Consider the following 14221-nt stretch of genomic DNA (forward strand, 5'->3'; position numbering starts at 1 on the left):
TCAAAACTATCCTTTATGCATTATCCCCTTGCCTTGCTAAGGGGAGAGAAAGGTGGTATAAAAAGTTGAGGGGGTTAGGATTCCATTCTGGAATTAGCTGGGCATGGTGGCAGATGCGTGTAATCACAGCTACTCAGGAGGCTGAGGCAGGGGAATTTTTTGAAGCCAGGAGGGAGGTGGAGGTTGCACTGACGTGAGATCACACCACTGCACTCCAGCCTGGGTGACAGAGACTGCCGTCTCAAAAAAAAAAAAAAATACTGGAAAAGAGACATTTGGTTTAATATAGTGGACAATAGTAGGAAACCTGAATAGGGACCTGAAAACTAGGATCAGGAATGTAGTGAAACAAATGGTTTATTCTGCCATAAATGACACTGGAAACAAACTACGGTGGATTTTGGGAGCAATAAATTTTACTAGTGATTCTCAACCCTCTTTAGGAATTCCAATTAAATTGGGGCTTGAGCATCAATTTTCAAAAGCATTAAGTTTTAAAGGGGAACAAATGTTTGGGCTTTTTTGCTTACTTGTGTACACCAATGAAAGCTCTTCAGCTCTCATTGAGCTTGGTCCCTTTTTGAGAAGAATAGATGTTGAGGATTTATAAGTACTTAATAGAGACTTGTGATGGGGTACAAATTACAAAGTTCTGAAAATCAGAGTAAATAGATTTAAGCTAAGTGCATGTCTATCAAGGAGTATGTCTCATTTTAGAGGGAATTTAAGGATTGAGTTGGATTAGTTTTGGGAGGAGGCTCATTATAGAATATTTGGTCTGACTGCAGCCCCTCCTCATGTACTCAAAACTCAAGATTTGTTTTCTGTAGTATGGAAAAATAAAAATTTCAACCTGACTTTGGAGGCCTATAAGTACTTAATTCCCTATAAATTGAACCCAGACCAACCCAAAGTGCTTTAAGAGATAGAAAAGGCCTGGCCCATCCCGTTGACTGCCAACCTAGCTGACCTGGGTTTCAAACCTGCCTGCTACCAACTGGACCAGTCTGTCTTGAGGTTGACTTTAATTTTGAACTTATTTCAAGCCTACCTCCTTTAGACATTGTAATTGTTTCAGGAGTTGAGTTCCATCTTGGTTGCCAAGGGACTTCAGTCCAAAATAACAGTCTCCAGCACAAAGGACTAGCTGGGAAGTCCTGTGGGCATTATTTACCCCATCCTCTTTTCAGCTCTTGAAATCTGGGTTCTATTGCTACTGCTTTTACCCTGTCCCCTCATGCTGCCATTTACTCCCTTTTATTGCATTCTATAGGAAGCTTTTTGTTGGGGTGGAGAGGTGAGAGTCTGGTCTTATTTACTCAGTCACATATTTATTGAGTTCCCTTGATTGCCTTTTCAGCAACCTTAGGCCCATAGACCTGTACATTGCCAACTCAGAAAGTATAAGGTGAAGATGAGAAGACAAGGCCTTATCATGGAGTTTGCTTAGCACAAATAGAGTGCAATTAACCATCACGGTGTGGTGATTATACTGATTGAATCCAAGATACAGGCATGACTTGGTCTTCACAGACTATCCTTACTGTGGACCCCAGTTCCAGCCTGCCTGGAACCTTCCCAAACTGCTGCTCTTAGGTTCACTCGGGATATCTTGATTGGAAGGCCCTGCTTCCATGAGTGACCAACATGAAGGACTCCAGGACAAGGACCAGAGCTGACTGGTGTTACTCTCTGGGGCTTAGTGCAAAACTGGAAGAAGATTTTCCTGAGCAACTAGAGAGTGGCTGTGATAGTTGTGAAGGAAATGTGGGAATGGTAGCATGGAACTGATGTCACCATGATTTCATTTTTTTCTGGGTCGTCACCTTAAAGATGTTCACAGAATCTCACTAGTTGGTCTCTGGCACTGAATGAGACGACAGCTCCTTGCTCTCAGAATTTATATGGATTGGGGAAAGGGGCATTAGACAACTAGTCATGATTTTTTAAGTAATAGGACAATGTGCAGAGATCTAGCAAGAATTTAGAACAGAGGGTTCTCTGGTCTAATGTGATATCTATTCAAATATCTCAGATGGAAGAGTTCCTTCCTGTTTTTAAAGGATGGATGGGTGGGAGCAGGGAGTAGTGAACATTGCCAGCAGAAGAAACAACTGAGAAGGTAACTGTAGGTGGTGTTGAAGCAGTAAGGATGAAGGTGAGTGCTTCCAGATAAGGCCAGAAAGTAGGGACGCTAGATCAAGGAGAGCATTTCACCTCAGATAAGGACTTGAATTTACACTCAAAGACTAATAGGCAACACTTATTGAGCACTTACTGTGTCCCATGCACTGTGCTGAAAACTTACCCTGTAAACTCATTTGGTCCTCACTATAATCTGGTGAGGTAGATCTTGTCTGCATTTAACAGATGAAGAACTGAGGCACAGAGAGATTAATCAATTTGCCCAACATCACAACATTGTCAGTGAGTGCTGGAGGTGGGATTTGAAACTAGGCAATCTGGCTTCAGGGTCCACGTTTGTAACTACTGCACTAGACTTCCAGTGCTGTGGACCAGTAGGGAGCTAGGAGATAGACATGCTTTAAGGAAATTGCACTAGGGGCAATCATGTTAGGGTTGGTGGGGTGTTGAGAGTGGGTAATTTAGAAAGCAATTGCAGCAATTAATCCCAGCAAGTGGGAATAGTGTTGTACATATGTTTGCACCAATCCAGTGTATTTAAAAAAAAAAAAAAAAGTGTTGTAGAGAGGCCGAAATGTAGATAGATTTGAGAGCTACGTAGGAGATAAAATAGGTGGGACTTACTCTCTAAAGGTTCTTATCTCCACACACTAAAGGAACAACAGAGCACACGTGCACATGCAGATACACACTCTCCGAGTCCCTAGCACAGAACTTTTCCAATAGTGGAAGCTTGATATTTTGTTGACTAAAGGAGTGCCACCTGGGTGACTGGCAGATTTGAATGGAGCTCCCTCCAGCGAGTCTTGCCGAAGAAGGAGGGGTTCTGAGGCTCTTGTAGACTACCACTGAGGGCATTTGGCGCCACCTGTTGGGCGTGTTACCCATAATTTCCTCCTGAATCTCTTGCCATTTTTGTGCCCTGCCCACCCCGACGTTAGGTTCTTCCCGTCTTACTTTCCTATGCTTCAACTCTTAAAATGTGAGCCTTTATTTTTATGACCCACAGGATCACAGAAAGAGATTAGGACTTTTTAGTCCTTATCTTCCTTAATTTACCTCTGAAGCATTCCATGGGGCTTCCCCCAATTTTTTTTTTTTTTTTTTTAAAGAGTGTTTTTGTCACCCAGGCTGGAGTGTAGTGGTATGATCATAGCTCACTGCAGCTTCGACCCTCCAGGCTTAAGTAATCCTCTTGCCTCAGCCTCCCGAGTAGCTGGAATTACAGGCATGAGCCACTGCACCCAGCATCTCTTGGCTTCTTTGACTTGACACCACTTGTTCCTGGCTCTCATACTTTTCAGACAAACCATCTTAGTCTGCTTCTTTAAAACTTCTGCCTCTGCCTTCCGTAATATGTTGTCCCTCATGACACCTTCCTTGGTCCTCTTTTTATTTGTACAGTATTTTTAAGCAAGTTTACCCATTCCTCTGGAGGCAACTCCCACCCATAAAATCTGAGTCTCTGTTTAGACCTTGTATTAGTCCATTCTCACGCTGTTATGAGGAAATACCTGAGGCTGGGTGATTTATAAAGAAAAGAGGTTTAACTGATTCACAGTTCTGCATGGATGGAGAGGCCTCAGGAAACTTACAGTCATGGCAGAAGACACCTCTTCACAGGATGAGTGCCAAGTGAAGCGGGAAAACACCTTATAAAATCAGATCTCGTGAAAACTCACTATCACGAGAACAGCATGGGGGAAACAGCCCTCATTATTCAATTATCTCTACCTGATCCCACCTCTGACACATAGGGACTATTACAGTTTAAGGTGAGATTTGGGTGGGGACATAGAGGCTAACCATATCAAATCTTGAGCCAAAGTTCCAAGTGCCTAATGCATTGCCTGCCTAAGGGCAAGGTCCCATAAGCTCCTGCATTCAACATGTCCAGATAAGATTCTACCTTTTTCCCAAAACATGTCCCTCACAGTGAGTTCTCTAAGTCAGCGGTCCCCAGCCTTTTTGGCACCAAGGACTCTTTTTGTGGAAGACAAGTTTTCTATGGATGGGTAATAGTTTCCAGATGAAACTGTTCCACCTCAGATCATCAGGCATTAGATTCTCAAAAGGAGTGTACAACCTAGATCCCTCCCACACTCAGCTCACAATAGGGTGTGTGCTCTTATGAGAATCTAATGCCACTGCTGATCTGAAAAGAGGCAGAGCTTGCTCGCTGCTCACCTCCTGCTATGCAGCCCAGTTCCTAACAGGCCACGGACTGGTAGTGGTCAGTGGCCCAGGGGTTGGGGACCCCTGCTATAAGGAATAAGCACTCTTGTGGAGCTTACTATGTACCAGACACTTGTGCACTTTGGTTTTCATAATAATCCCAAGAGGTAGGTACTCATCACCATTTTATACATGAGGAAACATTTAGTAACAGGTCTATAGCTGCCTAGTTTCTCCCCCTTCTCTCCTCCCCCATCTCTCTGTTCAGTCATTGAGATCTGTTGAACCTTCCTCTGTCACTTCTCTCAGTGCCCTCCATCAGCCCAGACTCTCACACAACTCTCACTAGTCCATGTTTTAGAGCTATACTGTGTTTCAGGGCCCATCACCCACCTCTCCCTTCATGCCCCGCACTATCCCCACCACACTGGTATAGACTTCCCTTCCTGGGTTACCAGGCCTGTCACTTGCAGTGAGGCCTCACCTCAACGAAGGAGGTCAAAATAAGAATAATCTCATATGAGTAAGAGGAACTCATCATCCTTGCCAAGCTTTCCAACCAGCCCCAAATTTCAAGTATTTTTGTGTCCTTGTATAGCAAGTGAATATTTCTACATAATAAAATATTTCTTGCATCTCTTTGTCAAGTAAGGACGTTGCTCATTTTGTCAGTTCAGCTAATGTTTGATTTGAGGTTGCAGGAGAAAAGGGATTTATTCCCCAGCAATAAGCATTTTTGCTGGTGTTTGACAAAGAACAGTTCTTCTGTTAGCCGCCACTGTCAGACCTCATGGAGTCAGCTGCTATTCTGATTGCTGAGACTATGAGAAGGTAATACTGATTAATTGATTAATACTTTCCCCTTTTCTGCCCCTGCAGAAGATATATTGGAACTGTAGAGACAATGACAATTCTTCCAAGAAAAACAGTTGGCTGGGCGCCATGGTTTACGCCTGTAATCCCAGCACTTTGGGAGGCTGAGGTGGGTGGATCACTTGAGGTCAGAAACTCGAGACCAGTTTGGCCAATATGGAGAAACCCCATCTCTACTTAAAAAAAAAATACAAAAATTAGCCTGGCGTAGTGGCACACGCCTATAATCTCAGCTACTTGGGAGGCTGAGGCAGGAGAATTGCTTGGACCCAAGAGGCAGAGGTTACAGTGAGCCAAGATCGTGCCACTGCACTCCAGCCTGGGCGACAGAGGGAGACTCTGTCTCAAAAAAAAAAAAAAAAAAAGTTATTACCTTGTCCTCCTGCATGGTTTTTGTTTCTTACCCGGAGTTACTGCAAAAAAAAAAAGACATTTTACAGTTTCATCCACCCATTTTCTTCTCTCTCTCAAAAGTAATATTATTATTATATAAATCACCCAGTCTCAGGTATTTCCTCAAATATATATATATATATTTCTATTTTTAGACAGCGTCTTGTTTTGTAGCCCAGACTGGAGTGCAGTAGCACGATCTTGGCTCACTGCAACCTCTGCCTCCCAGATTCAAGCAGTTCTTGTGCCTCAGCCTCCCAAGTAGCTGGGACTACAGGTATGTGCCACCATGCTCAGATAATTTTTGTATCTTTAATAAAGATGGGGTTTTACCATGTTGGCCAGGCTGGTCTCGAACTTCTGATCTCAAGTGATCTGATCTGCCCACTTCTGCCTCCCCAAATGCTAGGATTACAGGCATGAGCCACCACGCCCCACCCAAAAATAATTATTTTAAAGCAGTTTTCAAGGTTTTCTAACTTTGCTCATATTCTTTTAACTCTAAGTAACCCAGGTGAGTGGAAGCTGAAAAGTTACAAAGTGACAGTTATCAGGGCCAAGCGGTCCTGCATCTCTATCAAAGTGAAACTTCATTCTCTCTGATGCAAAGTAAAATGATGGTTGTTCTTCCCGATCCATGATTACCATGACATAGTGTTCTATATTCTTGATTTAAGAAAGCACTAGCACTACCCAATCTCCTGTGCCCTTTGGTTGCTGTGTCAAGCTTCTGGTTGAACCCCCTGCCTTCCATAAGGAACTTTCCTTACTTGGCCTCGAATTCCCTGATGTCTGGTCCGTGACCTGGTGCTGAAACGGGCTCTGACACTGTGCTTAGACTTCCCCTTAAAATTATGCATTCTGTTCTGGACCTGTTTCCAACCACAATGACAACCCACTGATTTACTGTTCTTGAATTCATCTCTGCTATTCAGGCTGATCTCCAAAGATCTCATGTCCTCCTATCACTGCCTTTGGTCTTGCAAATAGATCCCGCAGAGCCTCACGATTATTTAACCAATGACTTGACCAGGGAGTAATACAAGAGACAAAAATTGAGGACAGGAGAGAATGATGAGCAACTGAGGGAGCAGCGTGGCGTTGAAAGGCTACCTCAGAAAGCAGCTATGTTATTGAGGGGAAGGTGACCGATGTTACTGCAGGGGGTATCAAAGGCATGTGTCCTAAACTCCAGAGTCAGGTAGAAAACGAGAAACAGAAAGGACACTCATTTCCCCTGAGTCTGGGGAAACAGAGAGAGAAGGAGAAAGCCAGGGAAAGGGAACTGACGCTTACTGAGCCCTTGCTATCTGCCAGCTATATAGATGGGCACTTTTCATAGTTATCCCTTCTGGCCCACACAACATTCCTGTCACATATGTATTATTATTTCTGTTTTAGAGATGAAGAGACTCCAAGTTAACAGGCATAAGATCACAGAGCTAGTGAGACGAGATAAGGCTAATTTCAAAGTTTATATCCTTATATAACAAATATTTCTGGTTATATTCTAGATATAAGCAAGGAATTCAGAAGTAAAACTTAGAAAAAAAATCCAGATATTGTTAATTCCACCAACCTGAGCTAAAACATGAGGCTAGAGATGAACACACACATGCGCGCCTGCACACACACACACACACACACACACACACACACACACAGTCACATACATACCTCTACCTTTTTAGAATTTTATTTTATTGGCCAGGCATGGTGGCTCATGCTTGTAATCCCAGCACTTTGGGAGGCTGAGGTGGGCAGATCACGAGGTCAGGAGATGGAGACCATCCTGGCTAACATGGTGAAACCCCATCTGTACTAAAAATACAAAAATTAGCCAGGTGTGGTGGCACTTGCCTATAGTCCCAGCTACTCGGGAGGCTGAGGCAGGAAAATCACTTGGACCCAGAAGGTGGAGGTTGCAGTGAACCAAGATCATGCCACTGCACTCCAGCCTGGGTGACAAAGTGAGACTCCATCTCAAAAAAAAAAAAAAAAAAAAAAAAAAAAGGGAAGAATTGTATTTTATTTTTTATTTTACTTTTTGAGACAGAGTCTCCCTCTGTCACCCAGGCTGGAGTACAGTGGCACAATCTCAGCTCACTAAAACCTCCACCTCCTGGGTTCAAGTAATTCTCTTTCTTCGGCCTCCCAAGTAGCTGGGATTACAGGCACCCGCCACCAGACCTGGCTAATTTTTTGTTTTGTTTGTTTTTAGCAGAGATGTGGTTTCGCCATGTTGGCCAGTCTGGTTTCAAACTCCTGACCTCAAGTGGCCTGCCCGCCTCAGTGTCCCAAAGTGCTGGGATTACAGGTGTGAGCCTCCAGGCCCAGCCTAAAATTTTATTTTTATTATTTTTATTTCAATAGCTTTAAGGGTACAAGTCGCTTTTATTTACATGGATGAATTGTATAGTGGTGAAGTCTGGGCTTTTAGTGTACCCATGATCCAATAGTGTATATTGAACTCAGTAAATAAATTTTTCATCTCTCATCCCCATGCCCCCACTCCCCACTTCTGAGACTCCCCACTTCTGAGTCTTCTATTCCCTATGGCTTTGCATACCCATAGCTTAGCTCCTACTTATAAGTGAGTGTTAAATTAGGTTTAGCCTAAAGCTGCCTCCTTACATGTTTTAAGTTCAGCCTAAATGTTTCTCCTACATAGTAAAGTGAAATCTAACTGGATGTGTAATCGGACTGAAACCTACTCTAGTGCCAATCACTGAGTTTTGGCCAATCAAAGGTGACCAACTGTTCAAACCGTGTTCAAATAAGGCAAATGCCTAGCTATAACAAATCTGGTTGTTTCTGTTCCTAACTTCCGTTTTCTGTACATCACTTTCCTTTTTCTGACCATAAATCTTCCACCACGAGGGTGTGCTGGAATCTCTCTGAGCCTACCCTGGCTCAAGAGGCTCCCCAATTCACAAATTGTTCTTTGCTCAATTAAACTGTGTTGAATTTCATTTATCTAAGGTTTTCTTTCTTTAACAGTGAGAACATGTAGTACTTGGTTTTCCGATCCTGAGTTACTTCACTTAGGAAAATGGTCTAGCTCCATCCAAGTTGCTGGAAAAGATATTATTTTGTTCTTTTTTATGGATAAGTACTATTTCATGACATACACACATTATATTTTCTTACCCACTCATCAGTTCATGGGCACTTAGGTTGATTCCATATCTTTGCAATTGTGAATTCTGTGCCTTTTTGATATAATGACTTATTTTCCTTTGGGTACATACCCAGGAGTGGGATTGCTAGATCAGATCGTAGATCTACTTTTACTTCTTTGAGAAATCTCCATAGTGTTTTCCATAGAGGTTGTACTAATTTACATTCCCATCAGCAACGTATAAGCCATCCCTTTTCACAGCATCCTTGCCAGCATTTATTGCTTTTTGACTTTTTTATAACAACAATCCTGGCTGGGATAAGGTAGTATCTCATCGTGGTTTTAATTTGCGTTTCCCTGATGATTGGTGATGCTGAACATTTTTACATATGTTTGTTAGCCGTTTATAAATCTTCTTTTGAGAAATGTCTGTTAATGTCATTTGCTCACTTTTTAATGGGATTCTTTTTTTTTTTTTTTCTTGCTCACTTGTTTGAGCTCCTTCTAGATTCTGGATATTTGTCCTTTGTCAGATGTTTGCAAATATCTTCTCCCATTCTATGGTTGTCTGTTTAATTCTGTTGATTATTTCTTCTGCTGTGCAGAAGCTTTTTAGTTTAATTAAATAGGTAGGTCCTATTTATTTATTTTTGTTTCTGTTGCATTTGTTTCTGAGGTCCTATTCATAAATTCTTTGCCTATGCCAATATTCAGAAGAGTTATTCCAAGGTTTCTTCCAGTCAGAATTTTTATAATCCCAGGTCTTAGATTTAAGTCTTTAATCTACCTTGAGTTAATTTTCATATATGTTGAGAGTCAGGGATCCAGTTTCATTCTTCTACATGTGGCAATCCAATTTTCCCATCATCCTTTTTTGAATAGGGTGTCCTTTCTTCAGTGTATTGTTTTGCCTGCTTTGTCAAAGATTAGTTGGTTGTAGGTATTTGGCTTTATTTCTGGGTTGTCTATTCTGTTCTCTTGGTCTGTGTGTGTAGTTTTTAAACCAGTACCATGCTCTTTCAGATACTCTGGCCTTGAAGTGTAATTTGAGGTTGGGTAATGTGATGCCTCTAGATTTATTCTTTTTGTTTAAGATTGCTTTGGCTATCCAGGCCCTTTTTTCATTCCATATGAATTTTAGGATTGCTTTTTCTAATTCTTTGAAAAATGATGCTGATATTTTGATAGGAATTGCATTGAACCTGTAGATTGCTTTGGGCAGTATGGTCATTTTTCATATTGATTCTTCCAAGCTATGAGCATGGTGTGGCTTTTCATTTGTTTGTGTCATCTATGATTTCTTTCATCAGTGTTTTGTAGTTCTCCTTAGGGAGATCTTTCACCTCCTTGGTTAATTATATTTCTAGACATTTTATTATTTTTTTGTAGCTATTGCAAGTGAGATTGAGTTCTTGATTTTATTCTCAGCTCGGTCATTATTGGAATAGAGCTGTGCTATTGATTTGTGTATGTTGATTTTGTAACCTGAGACTTTACTGAATTCATTTATCAAATCTAAGAGTCTTTTGGAGGAGTCTTTAGGGTTTTCTAGGAAGAAATTATATTACTGGCAAAAGGGATAATTTGGCTTCCTCTTTTTCGGTATGCTTTCTCTCGTCTGATTGCTCTGGCTAGGACTTCCAGTACTGTGATGAATAGGAGTGGTAAAAGTAGGCATCTTTGTCTGGTCCAGTTCTTAGAGGAATGCCTTCAACTTTTTTTCTCTTTTTCTGAGGTGGAGTTTCACTCTGTTGCCCAGGGTAGAGTGCAGTGGTGTGATCTCAGCTCACTGCCACCTCCACCTCAGGGGATCAAGCGATTCTCATGCCTCAGCCTTTCAAGTAGCTGGGACTACAGGCATGTGTCACCACACCTAGCTAATTTTTTTTTTTTTTTAGCAGAGACAGGATTTTACCATGTTGACCAAGACTGGTCTTGAACTCCTGACTTCAGGTGATCTGCCTGTCTGGGCCTCCCAAAGTGGTGGGATTACGGGCATAAGCCACTGTGCCCGGCCAGCTTTCAACTGGTATCCATTCAGTATGACATTGGCTGTGGGTTTATCATATCTTAACTTTTATAATTTTGAGGTTTGTTCCTTCTATGCCTAGTTTATTGATAGATTTATTATAAAGGGATGCTGGATTTTACCAAATGCTTTTTCTGCATCTCTTGAAATGATCATATGGCTTTTGTTTTAAATTCTGTTTATGTGGTGAATCACATTTATTGACTTGCATATTTGGAACCATCCTTGCATCCCTAGGATGAAACCCACTTGATCACGGTGAATTATCATTTTGATGTGCTGTTGGATTTGTTTTCTTAGTATTCTGTTGAAGATTTTTGCATCTATGTTCATCAGGAATATTGGTCTGTGGTTTTCTTTTTTTGTTGTGTTCTTTCCTGGCTTTGATATCAGGGTAATACTGGCTTCATAGAATGAGTTGGGGAGGATTCCCTCTTTCTCAGTCTTTTGGAATAGTTTCAATAGGATTGGTACTAGCTCTTCTTTGAACATCTGGTAGAATTCAGCTGTGAATCTGTCTGATCCAAGGCTTTTTTGGTTTTTGGGTTTTTTTGAAGATTTTTTTATTACTGATTCAATATTACTCTTGTTACTGGTCTATTCAGGATTTCTATTTCTTCCTGATTCAAGCTTAGAGGATCATATGCTTCCAGGAATTCATTTATTTCCTCCAGATTTTCTAGCTTGTATGGATAGAGGTGTTTATAGTATTCTTAGATGATCTTTTGTATTTCCGTAGTGTCAGTTGTAATGTCTCCATTTTCATTTCTACTTTTTTTTTTTTTTTTTTAGACAGAGTCTTGCTCTGTTGACCATGCTGGCTGGAGCACTGCAGCCTCCACCTCCTGGGTTCCAGCAATTCTCCTGCCTCAGCCTCCTGAGTAGCTGGGATTACAGGTGGGTGCCACCACACCCAGCCAATTTTTGTATTTTTAGTAGAGACGGGCTTCACCATGTTGGTCAGGCTGGTCTTGAACTCCTGACCTCATGATCCACCTGCCTCGGCCTCCCAAAGTGCTGGGATTACAGGCATGAGCCACCATGCCTGGCCTCTTATGTGTTTTTAAATGCAGCTACTGCACAAGATTCCTGCATGCTGTAGAAAATTTATTTTTTTCACTAAGCCCAATTAATTTAGCTTAGCTGGAGAACTATTAAGAAGTGTGAAGACACAAAAAAGAAATGAATGACTTTATTCCACAAATATAAGTAGGGGAAATTCCAATGATGGCATTTGCTGCATGAAGAGAAACCAGGAGAAGTTAAAACTATTAATATTCACTTTAGACTGTGTAATTTCTAAATGATAACTATTCATACCTACCATTCATAAATTCTGAATGGTAACCGTACCTTCAGACTTGGCTTAGAGACTGGGACCTTTGTGAACGGAGAGGCCTGAGGGAATGGATTATAGGAGATGGAGGGTGAGAAGAAAGCTGCGGGTTGGAGCAGTTGTGCGCATTGACCACGTAAGAGGGAGAGTCAAAAAGTATAAGGACTTTTAAGATTTTGGAGACTTTGGACCTTCTTCATTTTTACCACTTTTTATTCCTCATTTCTGTTTTCTAATTGAGATTGGCCATAAAATCTCAAACATGGGGAAAATACAAAATTATCAAACAACATTTTTTCCAGGTGAACTTATTCTTGGTGTTTCTAGGATGTCTATAGAAAATGTTACAGTAACTTTTGACTACAGAATTTTTTTTCAAATGATATAATATTGACAAAGCAGTTGTAGGGCTCCCAAAATAAGTTTGTGTTTTGAACCTATGGATGAAAAACTTGCCAGAGAAATGGTCAAATTTTATGTATGTATTTAGTAGCTATGTAGTGGGAAAAATTTAAAGGCATTATATCATGTTTATTATATTTTAATTAAAAGAACAAAGCATTTACATTATTTATTTAAATTATAAAATATTACAGAACAATAATTATTCAGTTGGTGACACACAACAACTTATGAGCTCAGGAATATAGTGATTTCTCCTTTAAATTCTTGCTATTTTCAAGTATGGTAAAGCATTACAAACACACACACACACCTCTTTATGAAAATTTCCAAACCTACAGAAAACTTGAAAAAAAGTAAAATAATACTTGAATGCTGCTATGGTTTGAATGTGTCTCCCAAAGTTATTAGGCTCTTTCATTTGCTAGAGCTAGGACATATATATTAGTAAACTATTAATTAAAATTGGCATTTCTAGTTCAAAATTTTTTTCCAGTTCAAATTTAATATTATTGTTTTAATTCAGTTACTTTTACTTGGGTTTTATACATTAAAAATCTTAGATCTTGACCAGGCACGGTGGCTCATGCCTGGAATCCCAGCACTTTGGGAGGACAAGGCAGGCAGATCATTTGAGGTCAGGAGTTTGAGACTAGCCTGACTGACATGGTGAAAACCTCTCTCTAAGAAAAACACAAAAAAATTAGCCAGGTGTGGTGGTGCACGCCTCTTATCCTAGTTACTTGGGAGGCTGAGGCAAGAGAATTGCTCAAACCTGGGTGGTGGAGGTTGCAGTGAGCCGAGATCAGGTGCCCCTGCACTCCAGCCTGGGCGACAAAGCCAAACTGTTTCAAAAAAAAAAAAAAAAAAAAAAACTTGGTTCTTAATTACATTAACATAATCACTGATTTGCTTTATGTTACATATAACAACTTTTTTTTACATAAAGTTGTTATATATAATACATGTAGGAAACTTAATCCCCAATGCAACAGCATTGAGAGGTGGGACCTTTAAAAGATGATTAGGCTATCTCTTAGAGAGATGGGCAGAACCCTCATAAAGGGATTAATGCCATCATCTCTAGAGTGGGTTAGTTATCTCATCTCAGGAGTGAATTCCTGATGAAAGAATAAGTTTGACTCCTTTCCTCTCCTCCACCCTCTCTTCTCAGCCTTTTGTCTTCTGCCACGGTATGACACAGCAAGAAAGCCCTTGCCAGATATTGGCACCTTGATATTGGGCTTCCCAGCCTCCAGAACTGTGAGAAACAATTTTTTTTTTTTTAATTACCTAGTCTGTGGTATTCTGTAATGGCAACACAAAATGGACTAAGACAAATACCCATTATATAGATTCAACAACTGTCAAGATTTTGTCATATTTGAACTGTGTGCATTCTAAATTCATTTCAAAGTAAATTGAGATCTCATCGCATTTCATCCCTACTTTAGCATAAAGATGCCTTGCTATATAACCATAGTACTGTAATCATACTGAACAAAACTGAAAACGGCTCTCTAATGTCATCGATTACCAGTCCATGTTCAAATTTCCCCATTTGTCTGAAAAGTGCTTTTATATCTGTTTTCCCCAGAGATATTGGCGAGAATCATCCACTAAATTTGATTGTAATGTCTCTTAATTCCCACTATCCCAACCATTTTTTTTTTCTTTGAGACGGAGTCGTGCTTTGTTTCCAGGCTGGAGTGTAGTGACACAACCTCAGCTCACTGCAACCTCCACC

This window comes from Sapajus apella, unplaced genomic scaffold, assembly GCF_009761245.1.
Source record: "Sapajus apella isolate SASKATOON/1434 unplaced genomic scaffold, GSC_monkey_1.0 scaffold83, whole genome shotgun sequence".
NCBI lineage: Eukaryota > Metazoa > Chordata > Mammalia > Primates > Cebidae > Sapajus > Sapajus apella.